Genomic DNA, 18,917 nt, shown 5'->3' with positions numbered 1-18,917 from the left:
AACCATCATTAAATTTAAGTTCTTCCAATTTAAGATGGTACAAATAATTAATTATGTTGATTGATAAGGTAAGATGATGATGATGATACAATACACGTTGGAAAGTGATTTAATGACAAGATAATCAATTATACTATTGTCATTGATCTCAAACTATTTGACATATTATTTTGAATCCTTTTCATATATTTACAAGAAGAAAGATTGAGCTAAATAATGACTTAAGTGTTTCTACCATATAAAGATGTTAAGAGATGACTATAGATGTCAAATCTATGATAGCACCTATCTATGTAAAGGTTTAAGTTATGAAGATGGAAATCTAATCGAATAAAAATTAAGACAGACAATGTAAAAGTAATTTGATCAATTGGAAGTGATGAAAATAAAAAAGGTTAAATAGGTAAAATTAAATAAATGAATAGGTAAAGGAAGTATCTTATCAATAAACTAAGGTCTTATCGGCAAATAGGAAAGCAAAAAGGAAGGCTCAACATATTGATACAAAGGATAAATTAGCTTATCAAAAAAAAAAAGTATAGGTAAATAGGTAAGTGAGAAAAGGCTTATCAGTGAATAAATAATAATTGATGAAGATTCAAGACACAATTCTAAAGATTGAATTATTATTGGAAACTTTGAATTGGATTAAATAGTCAAAAGGTTGATGGATGGTTTAAGGAAAGAGTTAATAACATAAGGATCAAGGTAATATGTTTGAGAATGGATTCTTTTAGAAGTTTCTACAAAGTCAAAATGAATTATGAGAAGATCGAATAGATGGACTTATTTTCTAAGGTTAACTTCGGAGCATTGGATTTAGGTTTAGGGTTTTTAATTAAAGAGTTTTTACTTAAGGATGAGACGTAGATGATTATTGGTATAATAGTTAAGTATCATGAAAGTGTGGCCAAGTATTGTGGTGAAGGAACAGAGATTGGAGAAAGTTGTGATCTTAGAGGAAAATACAGAATTGAGGAAGATCATAATACAGGGTCAAGAATGGTATGTTAGTGTTTTGAGGAATTTTATTAGATTTGATTAAGTAGGAATAGTAAAAATTGTAAATAATTTCTAATTTGTTGTTCTCTAACCATTGTTATAGAAAATTCACTTAGGAAGGTGGACCTAACAGGTCTATTGTAAATCCTCTAACCAGGTGATATTCTAAAAAGAGTATTTAAAATTTTCTAACAAGGTTTATCTTAACAATGTTAAAGACCCTAACAATCTCTAGGGAAATACCTAAATTGGGTAGCATTTAATAGAGCTTTTGTGATCCTTAACCAAGCAAGCTCTTGATAGAGTATATTCCATAAGAGTACAAATATTTGTGAGCATCATTTTCACACTATGGTTTTCATCCTAATCAAGTTTCCAAGAGATATATTTGGAGTTATAATTGCATAAAATTTTATGTGTTGCATGTTAGTTTAATGCTTTTTTGAAGGAAAAAGTAGACAAGCCACTATATAAATTTATTTCAAAGGCTCATTAGGGAAAGAGTTTGAAAAGGAATCCCTAAATCCTTTTCAGTACAATATACATAAAAGAAGTAAAACCTTTTTAATGCTTAAAATGGAGGAAAATGGTACACATGTTAACCCTTATACACTATTACTAAACACATCCTGAGTATCATATGTCACAATTTCATGTCTAATGCAACCCCTCTTTAGTAAAATACTTCTATACCCATTTACCTATGACCAAAATTACCAACAAAGAACCACTTTTTATGTTGAATGTTTTCATCATAAAAACATAAATATCAATAATGTAGGAGATCTAATCAATAATTAAACAATATTGAATCAATGGAAATCCCAATAAGATCATCATCAAAATGAAAAATGATCATTGCCAAAGGATATTTACCCTCAATATCTATAGCTAACTCATGTTCTTACCCTCATAGTGTCAAAAAAATATTCAAATTGACTTGTGATTACTACTTTACAAATTAGAAAATATATCTATAGCATTCATCATATTAAGAAGGTTCTAAACTGTATAATCTCATCTCTATTTTGAATAAACCAATTATTGACATTACTATCTATGACAAAAACAAAGGTCATGTGTGCAATAGAAATTTTGATTCCATAGTGCACATATCCTTCTTTGACCCTACTTATTTCCAAAAAACATTATAAACAACACATCATAGTGTATTTCTTATCTCTAGTTTGAAGAACCAATTCTATTATCTTGACTTGAAGAGCCACTACGTCATTTCTCTCTTACATTAGGTTTCTTTATTTTAGTTAGGGAACTTCATGCTTTCTTGATACTCACATATTAGATGAATAAAAAACCTTTATTATTCATGACATATGTATCTCTATAATCTCACCATTCACACCAAAGCATTTCATTAAATCCTCTTCATCACATTCCTTGTTGCACCCACCATTATATATATGGAACTACAATTGCATTCTTGTACTTATATAGAAGAGTTCAAGTTATAACATCTTGTCCCAAATTCACTCCAAGAAAACTTGCAATGAGTCTCTTTGTAGTTCTAAAGAGGAGATAGGCTTTGGCTCCTACAAAGCATATGAGGCCGATATAGGGAAGAAGGTATTTTATGAGCAGATAATTGATACTTTTGGCATATGGATCAAATGGAGGATTTAATTTTGTATCGAATGTAGTGTCAAACACTTAAGAGAATTATTTGGTTCTTAAATCCATATTCGGCCTTGTAAAACCCTTTATTGTTTCTTTTAATGCCCTGATATGACCAACTTATTGGTAAGAAAATTGTTCAATGATATCTTGCACAAGGGGGTCAAGATGAGCCTTGAAAGCACTAGTTATAGGAGTCCCCCCACTAACAAGATCAAGAGAAACATGATCATTCCCATGTCTAAATGCTCCAAATAGGAAAAACCTAGCCTCAAAGAGCTCCAAATTCAGAGGAAACTAAAGAAAATATACTTCACTAGACTGCACTCTCCCATGATGATAACCTTTATTATTCTTTTGCTTTTCACTTACACAAAAAAACACCATAAACTATAGTCAAATGAGACATAAAAAATTGTAACTTCATGCACAAGAATATTTTTTTTCATGTTTTGAATTATTGTTTGTGTCGATCTTTTAAGCAAGAAAGAAAGTCATAAACCTAGTGGCAATCCTTATCTCCTTCACTAAATTCATCATCTTCTTTAGTCTCTTCACCTTAATCTTCCTCCACCATGTTGTGCTCCATCTTCCAATCCAATAAAAAAAAAATTGACCTACCTCAACATCTCCTTTATTTTAACTTTAATCATCTTCATTGTCCCCTTTTTCATCTCCATTTCATTCTGGTCTTTGACATTACTATGAATAAAAAAAATAAGGTCATATGTGTTGTGTACATATTGGCTTGAAATTGATCAGACCTTGTCTTGATCTCTAGCATCCCATACTATGACCTATCCCTCCATTAAAACCAATAGTAATAGTTTCACTAAATTGCAACTTATACAATATGGTGATCTTAATAGTAGCATCGAGATCCACCATAAGAATGTACATATCCTTCTTTGACCCATCATTCCTAAAAAGAGTAATTCCCAAAAATTAGAGGCCCTATAAATTCAAAGTTTCTATCTTCTACTACACCTTAATGATAACCCAACTATTGTATTAAAAATACCTCCTACCACTCAATATGTTTATAGAGGAAACTATAGGTGAAGAGGGCCGCCATTATTTATCCATATAAAAATATATCACATATTTAGAACAAATTGTACTATAAGATTATGCAATGACTACAAGCCCAAGAATCACCACACTATCATGAGATAGATAGGAAAAAAACTATCCCCCGTCAAAAAATGGAGAGTTGTTATTTATTGTTCAAAAAATCATCTTATATCTAGATTAACCACACACTCTAACTATAGAAAGTCCTCCACAACTACATCTGAATAAGTGGAGTCTAAAGTTAAACCATTGGATCCCTAGTTTGTAAGAAGGTGTGCAAGAGAATTACCTTCCCTAAAAAGATGGGAAATATGATAGGATTAAAAAATGTCTAAAATATTCCCAATAGAGGTTAACACATACTTGAGTCTCTAATTAACTATTCTTTTACTAATACATGCATTAGTGATGATTGAAGAATCAACCTCGACATGTAACTTTTGAATATTCAATTGCTTGACTAATACAATCCCCTTAAGTACTACATAATCCTTAGCCATATTATTCAAACTTAGTAGGGAAATGGATGAATTTTGAATACCACAACTTATCCCTTCAAATTTCATAAAAAAATTACAACACCCCGATATCCTAGGATTACCCTTAGAAGAATCGCCAAAGTTTAAAGCGGGGGAGGTGTGTGGTGCTACCATTTAATTTAGATCTATCTACTTGTTTGATAGATGTTGATGGTGGAAGGAATGGAGGAACCAAAATGTATCACCATTCTTTGATAAGAAATATATCCCACCATGTGAAATCATGATTATTGATTTTCTCTTTCGCATATGCATTAACTAATTAAGAAATCAAATCTTCAAGATTCTTAATTAAGAACCACAATAATCAGTGATCTATTACTACTAAATTTGTACTTGTTGCACTCCCACCATATTGCTCAAATCACCAAAGAAGGAGAAGAATATAAAATGAATGAAAAATAAGAATTTTTAAGTAAAAGAGGCCATGACTTAAATAAGTTCCATAAAGAATTGGAAAGTGGCATCAAGTTGACATAATAAATTCCCAACAATGTTGGACAAAGGGACATTGAACAAAAAGATGATTGAAAAATTTTGTGGCATCCTAACATAATATGCATTGAAAGGGTTACGAAATATTTATCTTATGGACCCTATCACTAGTTAAAATTCTCTTTCTCAAAACCAACCAAGAAAAACAACCCAACTTTGGTAAGACTACATTATTCCATCAAAATGATAATGCTCTTTGTCTTTCATGAATCTTCTCCATAGATATAAATACCTTGTGTCCAAATTTAGTTGTATATTCTTCATTAGCTGAAGGTGCCCAGATCAGATCATACATTTTATTTTTTAGAAAAAACTTATGAGTTGATATAATTTTATAAAAATATAACTTTTGATCTTTTGAAATTGGTAAAGAGAACGGATCTTATGAAATGGATTAACTTGAGAATCTTTTTATTGCAAGTACATAATCAATTAGAAAAACACCCCAATTCTCATTAATAACCTGAATAGAATTACTCAATACATTGTTATGTAGAAGAGGAGGCATACCATACCATGAATCTTCCTATAATTTTACCAATTCACCATTGTTGACTTCTCAAGTAACATAATTTGTAATGAGCTTCTAGGATGAGATTGAAAAATTCCACATAGTTGATCCTTTTAGAGGGTTAGATATTTTTACAACCTACATATGATCTTGATTGTCTAAATATTTTTCCTTGGACTATATTGCACCATTTACTATCACATTTCCTGAGTGTTTACCAAATTAACTGAGCTCCAAATGTCTCGCAATCCTATCCCTCCACTACATTTATCAACCACCATTTCTCTTAATGATATCAATGGTGTTTTCTTTTCCATGAACATGTTACCCTTCCAAATAAAATATTTTATAATTTTTTCAATTTGTTTGATGGCACTAGGAGTAGCTTTAATGACACATAATATAATTTTGAATCAAATATAGGACTAATTTTACCAACACGATCTTTCTTGATAAAGATAACCATATATATTTCCAAGATGAAATCCTAACATAGATATTATGCACTATTGGCTTCCAATAAGAATCTTTAATTTCTCCAATAAACATTGGATGCTATGCCCTTAATATTGGTGTATATAGGGTTATGAATAGTCAATTGTGGCTATCTTAATCCTTAATTAAGTCATGTTATCTATATTATATTATTATTTACGTAGATAGGTCAACCTAGGTGTTATGTAGGGTTGTGTCTATTCAACCTAAGCATAATTAGGTATATATAAGAAGTTGTGAGTCTTATTTCAAGATCATATTGTGAAGTGTCTTCTCATTGGAGATATTTGGAGGTTGCCCCCTTGAAGTGGCCTATTACTCTCAGTTATTATCAAGTATTTATATAATTTTTTATATCATTTATTCTATTGTGCAAGTTATTTCATTACAAGTGTTATCAGAGCATGATCTTGGCACTATAAAGGCAAGATTTTTTCTCAACATTGGGGCAATTTTGGGAAGAGAATAACTTTCAAATTTTAGTGATTTTTTAAAATAATTTTAAATGGTTTTTGAAGAAAATATTAAAGAAGATATAGTCCAAAATTCAGAGGAATTGGAGAAAATTTGAGGAAATTATTGCAGAATTGCTATTTTTGCACAATTTATTGAGATCTTCATATCTCTCACATCCTGATGACTTTGAATATAACTTGTATTGGGTTTTTGAATACATAGTAGAGGAGCTTAAATTTCAAAGCTTGGAGAAATTGGAGAAAAAATAGTCAAGATATTTCAAAATTAGGAAAATTTGCTCTCAACAGAGCAAATTTTCTATTAAAAAAATTGGATTTTTTTCGAGTAAGGGTATGTTGGCCCTAGTAAGTTATAGTAAAAAATAAATAAATAAATTAGAGAATTTACATTTTATCTGTCTGATTTATTTTAAAAAGATTGGTTTCCATCATGATGGGGCCTTCAATAAGAGGCAAAAAGAATGCTACTACATTAGGGAAATCCTCTTATCAAGATTGGGAAACAACAGAGGATAGTAGTCCAATGAAGAATTAAGTAAGTTCAAGGAAGAGGTTAAGAGGGATATGTGTGACCTATGAAGAGATATATCAAATATACAAAGTAGGTTAAACACCTATATCAATGAAACAAGGTAGGAGATCTCAAGCAATGAAGGTGAAACATTCAAGTCAACTAATAATTAGACAAATTTTAATACTCCTACTAGATCTAGGAATTTTTTTCCAAAGGCGGATATGCACAAATTTGATGGAAAAGATCCTCTAAATAGATAAATCAATTGGAGAATTTTTTTCAAGTACATGAAACCCCATATGGATAAAAGGTCACAATGGCTTCCTTATATCTAGAACTAGATCAAACCATTTGGTATCATTGGCTTTGTACTCATAGGAGGAAAAAGGGTCTCACCATATCATGGTCAATTTTTATAGAAGAAATCCAAGCACAATATAGTAATAGTGTGACAAAAAAATTCTTTAGGAAACTTTCTAAGATTCAACAAATAGGATCAGTTATGTATTATATTCAAAAATTCAAAAATTTATCCTTAAGAGTGGATATAATTATAGAGGAGAACTTGAATGATATATTCTTGGGTGGGACCTCAAGGATCTCATTCAACATGGAGTACGTATGTTTTGTCCTTGCTCAGTAAATGAGTCTTTTATATTGTCATGTAGGGTAGAGGAGAAGTTCTTGATTCCTAGAAAGAAAGGGGCTAATGTGACAAGAGCAAAGGGATATTCAATACCTTCTCTTCCTCAACCTACTAGGTTGCCTCCACAACAAACTGAGGAAAAAAGAGCAAAAGGATTGTGTTTCAATTGTGATAGCAAATATAGTTGAGGACATAAATGTAATGAAATGGAATTTTTCTATATTGAAGGTCCAAGTGAGGAAGAAGAAGATGAACCCATATTAGAGGAGGATACAGAATCATGTGAGGAATCAGATGATTCTCAACCAATCATTTCTTGTCATGCACTTTCAAGTTCTAGTGCACCACAAACTCTCAAGGTAGTGGGTTTCTTAAAGAAGTAGAAAGTAACAGTGTTGATTGATTCAGGTAGTACTCATAATTTCATCAAAAAAAAGTTGGCAACTCTTGTAAATTGTTTTATATATCCAACCCCTGAGTTTTAGTTTTTTATTGTAGATGGGGGCATAGTTAATTGTTTGGGGAAGTGTCATAGCATCAAATTATCCATCGGAGATTATCAACTTGATACCTCAATGTATGCAATATCCATGGGTGCGATGGATATTGTTTTGGGAGTATAATGGCTTACTACATTGGGAATAATTGAGATGAACTTCCAAGAACTATTCATGAGATTTTAATCGAAAGGAAATTCATGAGATTTCAATCAAAAGGAAAGGTAGTGGAGCTAAGGAGATTGAAGGAAAAATCCCTATAGATGGTAAGATCTCATCAAATGAAAAAGCTTCTTAAGAAAGAGCAAATGGATTTGTGGCCTAGCTATGTTCATTAGAAGTCTCTCAATCTAATGCTCTTACTCGTCTAGATTTACAAGCAATAATTGATCGTCACTCAATGATTCTTGGAGATATGCCTAAAGGACTTCCTCCTGAGTGGGATAATGACCATGCCATAAAACTATTTCCAAGGATCTAGCCACCAAACATTAGGCCTTATAGGTAACCTCACATACAAAAAAGTGAGGAAAAAATTGTTGAGGAAATGCTAGAGGCAGGAATTATCAGGCATAGCCAAAGTGCTTACTCCTCACCTATTGTGATGTTGCATAAGAAGGATGAAACTTGGTGCATGTGTCTATACTATAGAGTGCTAAAAAAGTATAGCATTAAAGATAAGTTTCCTATTCTAGTCATTGATGATCTTCTAGATGAATTAAACAAAGCTATGTATTTTACCAAGTTAGATCTTTGATCAGGGTATCACCAGATTCAGATTAAGGAGGAAGATATTCACAAGACAATATTTTGAACTCATGAGGGTCATTATGAATTTTTGGTGAAGCCATTTGGTCTTACCAATGCACCATCTACATTCCAAAGTTTGATGAATTCCATTTTTAAGAAGTTCTTGAGAAAGTTTGTGTTAGTGTTTTTTGATGATATATTAATTTATAGCAAGATTTAGGAAGAAAATTTACAACATGTAGATCAAGCATTACAATTACTCGAAGATCATCAACTCTATAATAAGCTATCTAAGTGTGTTTTTGGTCTTAAGGAGGTGGATAATTTGGAGCACGCAGTTTCACATGAAGCAATAAAGGTGGACCCAAACAAAATTAAGGCTATCATGGAATGGCCTATTCCAAAAACCATTAAGAAGTTGAAACATTTCTTGGGATTGACATGGTACAATAGAAGATTTGTGAGGAATTATGGTCATATATTAGCACCCCTTACCATTCTATTGAAGAAAAATTATTTTCGTTGGAATGAATCTACTAATGAATCATTTGAGAAATTGAAGAAGGCTATGTGTACAACTCTAGTGCTTGCCACTCCAAACTGCACCAAGGAATTCATTGGGGAATGTGATGCTTCTAGAAATGGGATAGGAGTATTTCTCATGCATGAAGGTCGACGAATTTCTTTTGAGAGTCATCAATTAAAAGTTAAAAATCAAATCAAACCTATTTATGAGAAGGAAATGCTAGAAATCCTTCATGCAGTTAAAAAATGAAGGCCTTATTTATGGGTTGACACTTCAAGGTTAAGATACATCATGATAGCTTAAAATATTTTTTAGAACAAAGACTATCTTCAGAAGATCAATGAAAATGGGTCACTAAGATGTTGGGATATGACCTGAAATTGTCTACAAGAAAGGGAAGGAAAATATTGTGTCCAATGCACTTTCGAGGAAGGATGAAAAAGATGGAGCCCTAGCATGTACCCTTTCAATATTACAATAAAATTGGGTGGTAGAAACCAAAGAAGAGTGGAAAAATGATGTTGCAACAAGTAATCTCATCTAGCAAATAAAAAGTGACCCTAGTAGTTTAGATAAGTTTTGTTTAAAGGGGGATATTCTTTGGTATAAAGAGCATTTGTATCTCTACAAGAATTACACTCTTAAACACAAGATTCTCAAAGAACTAAATGAGTCCCCAATTGGTGGTCATTCAGGATTTTTGAAGACATATCATTGGGTCAAGCAAGATTATTTTTGGGAAGGGATAAAAGGTGATGTTCAAAATTTTTTGGCTAAATTTTTGGTTTGTCAAACAAATAAGGGGGAAACAATTAAAACACCAACTTTCTTGCAACCTTTATCTATTCCTAGCCAACATTGGGAAGAGGTATCCATGGACTTCATCATAGGGCTTCCCAAATCTAAAGGTCATAATGTCATCATAGTATTAGTTGCTCACCTCACTAAATATGCACATTTCATTGCATTATCACATCCTTTTATAGCAAGTATAGTGGAAAAAGTTTTCTTAGAGAATATCCAAAATCTACATGGTATACCTAAGGTTATTTTTAGTGATCATGATCCTATCTTTACTAGTCACTTTTCGAAATATTTATTCTCATGTTTGGGTACTCAATTGGCTTATAGTTCTTCATACCATTCTCAATCAGATGGGCAAACTAAGGTTGTTAATAAATTTTTGGAAGGATATCTACATTGTTTCACTTCAGAAAAATAATCTCAATGGGTAGATTGGCTACCTCTTGCAGAATGGTGGTACAATAATTCTTTTCATAGCTCATAAAAAATGGAGACTTTATGGATATCATCCTCCTTCTATCACAGTATCATTAAAGGTGTTACCAAGAGTTTAGGCAGTAGGTGACCACTTGCTTCATCAACAATAGGTACTTTCAAGACTCCAGGAGAATTTAGCTATGGCACATAATCAAATGAAAGAACAAGTAGACCAACATTGTAGTCAAAGAAATTTTGAAGTTGGAGACTGGGTCTTCTTGAGATTGCAATCTTATAAAAAAATCTAAATGGAGCAACAAAAAAAGAATAATAAGTTGTCTCCAAGATATTATGGACCATACCAAATCATGAAAAAGATGGGTAGTGTTGTCTACAAGCTTGAGTTGCCACCAACAACAAAGAGACATCCATTTTTTCATGTTTCTTATATGAAGAAGGTAATTATGCAAAATATTCCTACTCAAACAATACTACTAGAGCTTGATGAAGAAGGAAGAATAATTTTTTAATTAGAATGCATTCTTCAAACACCACGAAGAATATGAGGAATAGAACCCTTACTCAGTATCTCATCCAATGGAAGAACTTACTAAGGCCACATGGGAGGATGAGGAGTTCATTCAAAAGAATCCACACTTGGTTAGCATTGAGGACAATGCTTCTTTCAAGAGAGGGGGCATGCTACACCCTTAATATTGGGGTATATAGGGTTATGAATAGTCAACTTGTGGTTATCTTAATAATTAAGTCATGTTATCATTATTATATTATTATTTGGGTAGGTAGGTTAGCCTAGGTGTCATGTAGGGTTGTGTCTATTCAACCTAAGCATAATTAGGTTTATATGGGAGGTTGTGAGTCTTATTTCAAGATTATATTGTGAAGTGTGTTCTCATTGGAGATATTTGAAGGTTTTCCCCCTCGAAGTGGCCTATTACTCTCAATTATTATCAAGTATTTATATTAAATTTTATATTATTTCTTCTATTGTGTAAGTTATTTCATTACATTGGAATACCAAGATACACAGATGGAAATATTTCTTGAGGAAATCCCAAAACATTAATCAGTCTTCTAGAAATTACTTCATTAGTAAAAAATAAATAAATTTTCAATTTTTGCTAATTAATCCATTTTTCTCACACTTGCATTTAAAGATCCAAAACTCTTTTTATTTATTTATCTTCTTGAATAGATGTATGGCCAAACAACAATGTATCATCTACTAAGAACGAATGAGTTAATGTAAAATTATTACCATCAATTTGAATCCCCACCCATTTATGTTGATTATGCCTTCATTTAATGGTACTACAAAAGGATTCTACCATGATAATAAACAAAGTAGGGGATAATGGATTGCCTTGTCTAACCCCTTTTGAATATTAAAAAAAAACTAGATCACCATTTACTATAACCAAAAATAAATCTAAATGCAAACTCTGACCCCCTTGCACTATTTCTTATCAAATCCAATTTTTTGAAGAAATTTAAAGAGAATATACCATTGTACCTTATCATAGGCTTTCTTCATATAATGTTTACTCATCATAGTTGGAGATTTAGATGAATGTATCAAATGCAAGAGTCCATGACTGTTGAAAATAGATTGATACAAGTATGATAAATGTGTTTCAATCATTGTTTTTTCACTGATGTCAAACCTGCTATTTGTTGGTAAGAAAACTACTTATATGATTTAAGTATTATCGCTTATTTGATTGATGAAGAGGATTTGATCAAATGATGTAACAATAGCACCTAGAGGAAAGGTTGAGTTATGATATGAAAAGGAGTACAAGAATCAACCAAGATAGTGATAACATAGTGCATTGATAATCTACTTAAGGTTGTAAAGGTTGGTTACACTGCAAGTTTAGAAGAACAAGTTAAACAAAGTATGTTTGCCAAGCTTGATCAAATGGATAGTAAGTGTTGAGCAAAGTTAGTGCAAGCCGAGCAAAAAATTAGTTGGATCCGAGTAAAAGTCTATTTTAGTGTATGCCAAGTAAAATAGTTGATGTCGAGTAAATTTTAGTTGATGTCAAGCACCGGTAAACTTTAGTTCATGCCAAGTGATTTTATAGAGGATGTCAAGAAATGCAGTATATGCCTAGCATCAAAAGAAAGTTAATGTTGAGTGTCAGCATTATTAGAAAAATCATGAATTCGATGGATCTGAGCATACAAGTTTGTTTTCTTGGATTGTGTGAACTAGATGGAAGATAAGATTGATAAGTTGGTGGCACAGAATTCATGATAAACTATTTTGAGGTGAATTCAAAGAGGATTGAAGGAGAAGTTTCTAGAAATGAAATAGAATGAGGGGTGGATTCATTGAATCCTACCTAATTCGTCCTAACCCTAAATTAGACAATGGAGAATGAATGGAAAAATATCTTAGTTCTCTACTTATAGGGATGGTTGTTCAAAAGCAAGGTTTGTAATGTGCGAGAACCTAAGGAAGACATGGAGTCTAGGGTATTGCTTCATTCAATGAACTAATTGAAGAGTCTACATTGGCAAGTTAAGCAAGAAGGCTTAATTGTTTGAATGTTAAAAGGGTGAACAAGCTATCAGAGCTGAAGTGTGTGAAATCCAAGTAGAATGATGACTAAAATAGAGATCTTTAATCTACAAATGGAGTTGTAATTTGCTATCAAATCAAGCCTTACTGTTACTCTCTAATAATTATATCAATCTAGGGTAAATCCTTTGGATTAAGGTTGACCTAACAGTCATTTGTAAATCCTTTAACTAGGTTACATTCCAAGTGAATGGTCTAAAGTCCTCTAACAAGGCTCACTCCTAATAGGGTAATTGAAATCCTTTAACAGGGCCACATTTAACACTATGCATTGTAACCTTTAATAGGGTTGGGCTTTCATCGGGCATCACTTTAGAAGAGTGAGAAAGAGTAGCATGTTACTAGTGGTTTTATCCAAATTGGGTTTCCATGTAAATCATTGTGTCAAATGTGTTATTGAATCTATTTTGTTTCAAGTTTACATTTTTGCAAATTGATTTGATAGTAACCTACAAGTTTTAAGTGATTTCATAATCTTATAGATGCATGCATGATGATAAATGTTTTATGGGTTCACTAAGCTATGAAAAGTTTTATTTTAACATCTAGGCCTTAGATAACTAATTCACCCCACTGCCCCTCCCCCCCTCCCCCAGAGTTATTCTAAAGAATTCCAACAATTGGTATCAGAGCCATCTGCTTAAGAGGACTAGTTTGAAGGTACTAAAAGCACAAAGATCAAGATGTCAAAAAGAGAAGTACCCAAGCTTAATAGAGATAACTTTCCTACATGGCAAAGTCTAATGAAGCTACGCCTTGGAGAACTTGGAGATCATGCACAATATACCATTACTACTGCGCATGTTGATCCTACTGGAGCCCTAACTACTGAGGATCTAAAAAAGAAGAAAGAACACAACTAGGCAATGTTGGAGAATGCCTCTACCCTAAGCTATACTAAGTTTGATGATATCAAAAGTCTTGATAGTGCAAAGAAAATGTGGGATGCTTTACACACCATCTATGGAGGAGAAAAGAATGTTTTAAGAGCCAAATCTAAGAGTCTCAGAGGTAAGTTTGATTATTTGAGAATGCAAGAAGGTGAAAATATTGCTCAATATTGCTTAAGGATAAAAGATGTTGTTAATACAATAAGAGGATATACTAGCACAATAGATGATGATATTGTACTAAGAAAATTTTTAAGAACATTGCTACCTATATATGTTATTAGAGTTTCTACAATACAATAATTGAGATGTATACCATGGAATGTTCTAACTCTTGAAGGTCTGGTGGGTAGGCTCACTACTTTTGAGCTATCTAACTTTGATAATTGCAAACCTAAAAATATTGAATCTACATTCAAAGCTAAGATTTCACTAAAAGAACCTAATATGAAGAAGAAAAAGACAAAATATGCATCCAGTGACAGTGATATAGATGAGGAGGATGTAGAATGACTTGAAGCACTACTGGTAAAGAGATTTCACAAAGGTAAAGGCAAGTTTAAATGTGAACTACCTATCATTTGTTTCAATTGCAATGAGGTTGGTCATATTGTTGCTAGATGTCTAGAGAAGAAGAACTACATAGGTGGTGACAAGTACAAAAGTAGAAGAGATGAAGACAGCAAAGATTACAAAGATAAAGGCAAGAAGTCTTGCTACATTGCTAAAGAGGAAACAAGAGACGAATCTGATGAACATGATTATAAAGATGTGTATGTTGCAATAAAGGATGAATCTGATGAAGATGAGGCAACTGCACTTGTGTCTTGTGTCAACAAGAATTACAGATGGATCATTGACAATGAGTGTCCACATCACATGACTAGAGAGAAAAGTAAGTTCATTGCCTTGAATTGTTATGATGGAAATAGTGTAAGATTTGGAAATGATGCACCATGTTTGATAAAAGGAAAAGGTTCTATCAAAATCACAAAAAATATTTTATGTAACAATTCTTACTATGTGAAAGGACTTAACTATAATCTGTTGAGTTTTTCACAACTGAATAATTCAGGATGTAAGGTTGAGTTTCAAAAAAAGATTGTTAAGAGATATGATACTAATGGAAAATTGATTGGAAAGGGTGATCAAACTAGGAGTAATCTATTCTACCTTGATATAGAGGATGTTGCTTGTCTAGTTGTAAAATTTGATGATGTGTGGCTATGGCACAAGACGTATTGTCATGTTAATTTTGATAACTTGGTTAGTATCAGTAACATGAGAAAAGATAGAGGTTTGCCTAATTTGAAGAAGCTTGACAATATAATGTGCAAAGAATGCCAGTTAGGCAAAATGACAAAGTCAAGTTTTAAGAGTAAAACCATACCTCTAAAGGTATACTAGAGATTATTCATGAATACTAACTTGTGTGGACTAGTTGAAGTGCAAAACTACAAAGGAGATAAGTACATTATGTTGCTTACTGATGATTATTCTAAAATGATGGCAGTTATGTTTCCGAAATAGAAATATGATGTTTCCAAATGTTTAAGTGGTACTTAGAAAAAGTTGAGAAGGAAACAGGTAAAAGTCTGAAATGTTTAAGATCTGACAAAGGAGGAGAATTTATATCAAATGAGTTTGAGATTTTTTGTAATGACAAAGGAATCAAAAGATAGATATCTATTCCTAGAAGCCCTACACAAAATGGGATTGCTAAAAGGAGGAACATGTATGTAATGGATTGTGCTAGGACACTTGTGATGGAGAAAAATGTTACTTTGGAATGCTGGAGAGAAGCTGTAAGTATAGTTGTCTATACCTTGAACTATGTATAAGTCAAGAAAGGTACTCATTCAACACCTTTTGAACTATGGTATGGATACTCACCAAATGTAAAATATTTTAAGGTATTTGGAAGCAAATGCTTTATTCTCAAAGATTTTAGGAATGGTAAACTAAATGCAAAAATTGAAGAAGGTATATTCTTAGGTTATTCCACAATAAGTAAATCTTATAAGTGTTTAAATACTAACACTAACAAAGTTGTGAAAAGTGCAAATGTGAAATTAATGAATATATAGAAGTATATGAGGCTGGACCTATAAAGGAACCAAAGGAATACAAATCATTTGTATACTTTTATGAAGGAATGTATCCTTAAAAAAATGTTGCAAATCAAGTTATTAACCAACAACAAGTTTGAGTGACTGTCAAGTCACATACTGTGAATGTCAAGTTATATTTAGGAATAGAGCTACATTCAAGTGTGAAGTTGTAGAATGAAGTTGATGCACATCTAATTCTAAAATTAGTGTTCATGAAAGAAATGCTAAACTACCTAATAGAGATGTACATAATGGCTTAGAAGTTGAAAGACCAAATGAAGAAACCAGAGCTGAACCAAGATTGTCTATATATATCAAGAGACATCATCCTGCTATACAAATCATTGGAGATAAAGATGTTAGATCAATGACAAGGAACAAATTGAGAAATGATCCATGTTTGTTGAGCATGAAAGAACCCAAAATAGTGAAAAATGCCTTAGAATATGTGGATTGGAGTAAAGCCATGGAAGAAGAGATTGAACAAATTGAGAAGAAAAAAACATGGACTCTAGTTCCTAGGCCAAAAGACAAAAATGTGATTGACACCAAGTGGGTATATGGAAACAAGCTAGATGAAAATGGTGAAGTCACAAGGAACAAGGAAAGATTAGTCTACAAAGGATATGCACAAGAAGAGGGAATTGATTATGGAGAAACATTTGCCCCTATTGCTAGATTGAAAGGAGTAAGAACTCCTCTTGCTTATTCTACATACAAAGGTTTCAAAGTTTATCAAATGGATATTAAATCTAAATTTCTAAAGGGTGTATAAGAGGAAGAAGTTTATGTAGAATAGCCAGAAGGATTTGTTGATGTTAACAATAAAAATATGGTATGTAGATTACACAAAGCTATATATTGTTTGAAGCAAGCACCAAGAGCATGGTATGAGAGACTTCATAATTATCTTGTGAAGATTGGATTTGAGAGGACTGATGATAAAAACAATCTATACTTGAAGATAGAGAAAGGAAAAGGTATTTTTTTATCTAAAATTTTTGTTGATGATATCATATTTGGAGGTCAAGATGCTTTATGTAAGGCTTTTGCAAATCAAATAAAGCAAGAATTTGAGATGTCTATGTTTGGAGAGATCAAGTTCTTTGTGGGTTTGCAACTACATCAAATGAAATATGGTATATACATCACTTAGTCAAAGTATGTCAAGGAGATATTGAAATTTTTTAGATTGGAGGATTCCAAGCCAGTAAGTACACCTATGGTGACAGGACATAAATTGTCAAAGAATGATGATTCAGCTGAGGTGAATCAAACATTATATAGGTCTATGATTGGTAAATTGCAATATGTAGTACATAGCATACGTGATATTGCATTATCTATAGAGATAGTTGCAAGATTCTTTGTTAATTCTAGGGAAAAGAGAATAATGAGATATCTAAAAGGAACTGAGGAATATGGTCTATACTACAAGAAAAATGAGAAATTTGAATTAAGAGCCTATACTAATACTGATTGGGCTAGAAACATTGATGACAGAAAGAGTACCAGTGGAGGATCATTTTTCTTAAGCAAGAGGCTAGTTACATGGACTAGCAAGAAACAAAATTGAACTTCACAATCTATTGTTGAAGCTAAATATGTTGTTGTTGCTATAAATTGTACAAACATTTTATGGATCAAATAGCTACTCAAAGGTATGAAGGAAGATATCACTGAACTAGTGATACTTTTTTGTGATAATACAAATGCTATAAATATATCAAATAATCATATGATGCATACAAAGACTAAGCACATTACAATCAAGTATAATTACTTGAGAGAATTAGTTCAAGATAAAGAGGTGAAGATGTAATATGTTAACACAAAAGAGCAAATTGCTGATATCTTCATAAAAGCATTACCTAAGGATGCTCATGAGTATCTAAGAGGTAAACTAGGGGTGATAACCCTTATCAAAGGCTATCTAAGAAATAAGAGAAGTGCCTTGCATCAAATAAGTTGATTGACATATGTTACACATTGATATAGTTTATCTTACTTTAGAGGCTTCCAAAAGTAATGAAAGATTTGAAACTACAAATCAGTCACAAGCAAGGTGACAAAGGAAGAAACTAAAGAAGTTCATATCTGCATATTAAGATGACAAGTCTTTGGCATTATTGTCAAAGAGGGAGATATAATTGAAGGGAGATATATATAGGACAAGGGAGAAATCCTAACACACAATGTGAGGAAGAAATTTTTGACTGCTAAGAAAGAAAGTGTATCTGTTGATTACATCTACCTAGTAAGAGGAAGATAATGTAGAGGAAGATATAAGAAGTAATTCAGAGGGAGTCATAAGGATGACTTGATTGTCTATTAATCTGAACATAACATAATTTTATAACTTATTCAGAAGATGAAAGTTGCTGATAGAGGGAGAGATTTCAATACAAGGAATTATTTTCTTTTTGGTATTGTGTTGATCTTACTATTTAAACTGAGTCAGTTTGGTTGATCCATTTGGTTTGCCATCAATGCCAAAGAGGGAGATTGTTGAAAATAGATTAATACAAGTATGATAAATGTGTTTCAATCGTTATTTTGTCACTAATGTCAAACCTACTATTTTCTGGTAGGATAACTACTTATATGATTTAAGTACTATCACTTATTTGATTGATGAAGAGGATTTGATCAAATGATGTAACAATAGCACCTAGAGGAAAGGTTGAGTTATGATATGAAAAGGAATACAAGAATCAGCTTAAAAAGTGACAACATAGTGCATTGATAATATACTTAAGGTTGCAAAGGTTGGTTACACTAAGCAAGTTCAGAAGAACAAGTTAAACAAAGTTTTTTTGCCAAGCTTGAGGAAATGGACAGTGGGTGCCGAGCAAAGTTAGTGCAAGTCAAGCAGAAAATTAGTTGGAGATGAGTAAAAGTCTACAATAGTTGATGCCAAGTAAATTTTA

At 32.2% G+C, this 18,917-nt stretch overlaps 1 pseudogene; it reads right to left on the bottom strand.

Moving 5' to 3' along the window:
- The window catches only part of LOC149544659 (desiccation-related protein PCC13-62 pseudogene), a 41,719-nt pseudogene extending 38,698 nt beyond the window's left edge, over positions 1-3,021 (bottom strand).
- Between the last annotated feature and the right edge of the window lie 15,896 nt (positions 3,022-18,917).

Source organism: Cupressus sempervirens, chromosome 8 (genome assembly GCF_028749045.1).
Source record: "Cupressus sempervirens isolate cs-2001-9-10 chromosome 8, ASM2874904v1, whole genome shotgun sequence".
Classification (NCBI taxonomy): Eukaryota; Viridiplantae; Streptophyta; class Pinopsida; order Cupressales; family Cupressaceae; genus Cupressus; species Cupressus sempervirens.
This window is presented reverse-complemented; position numbering and strand designations above follow the sequence as displayed.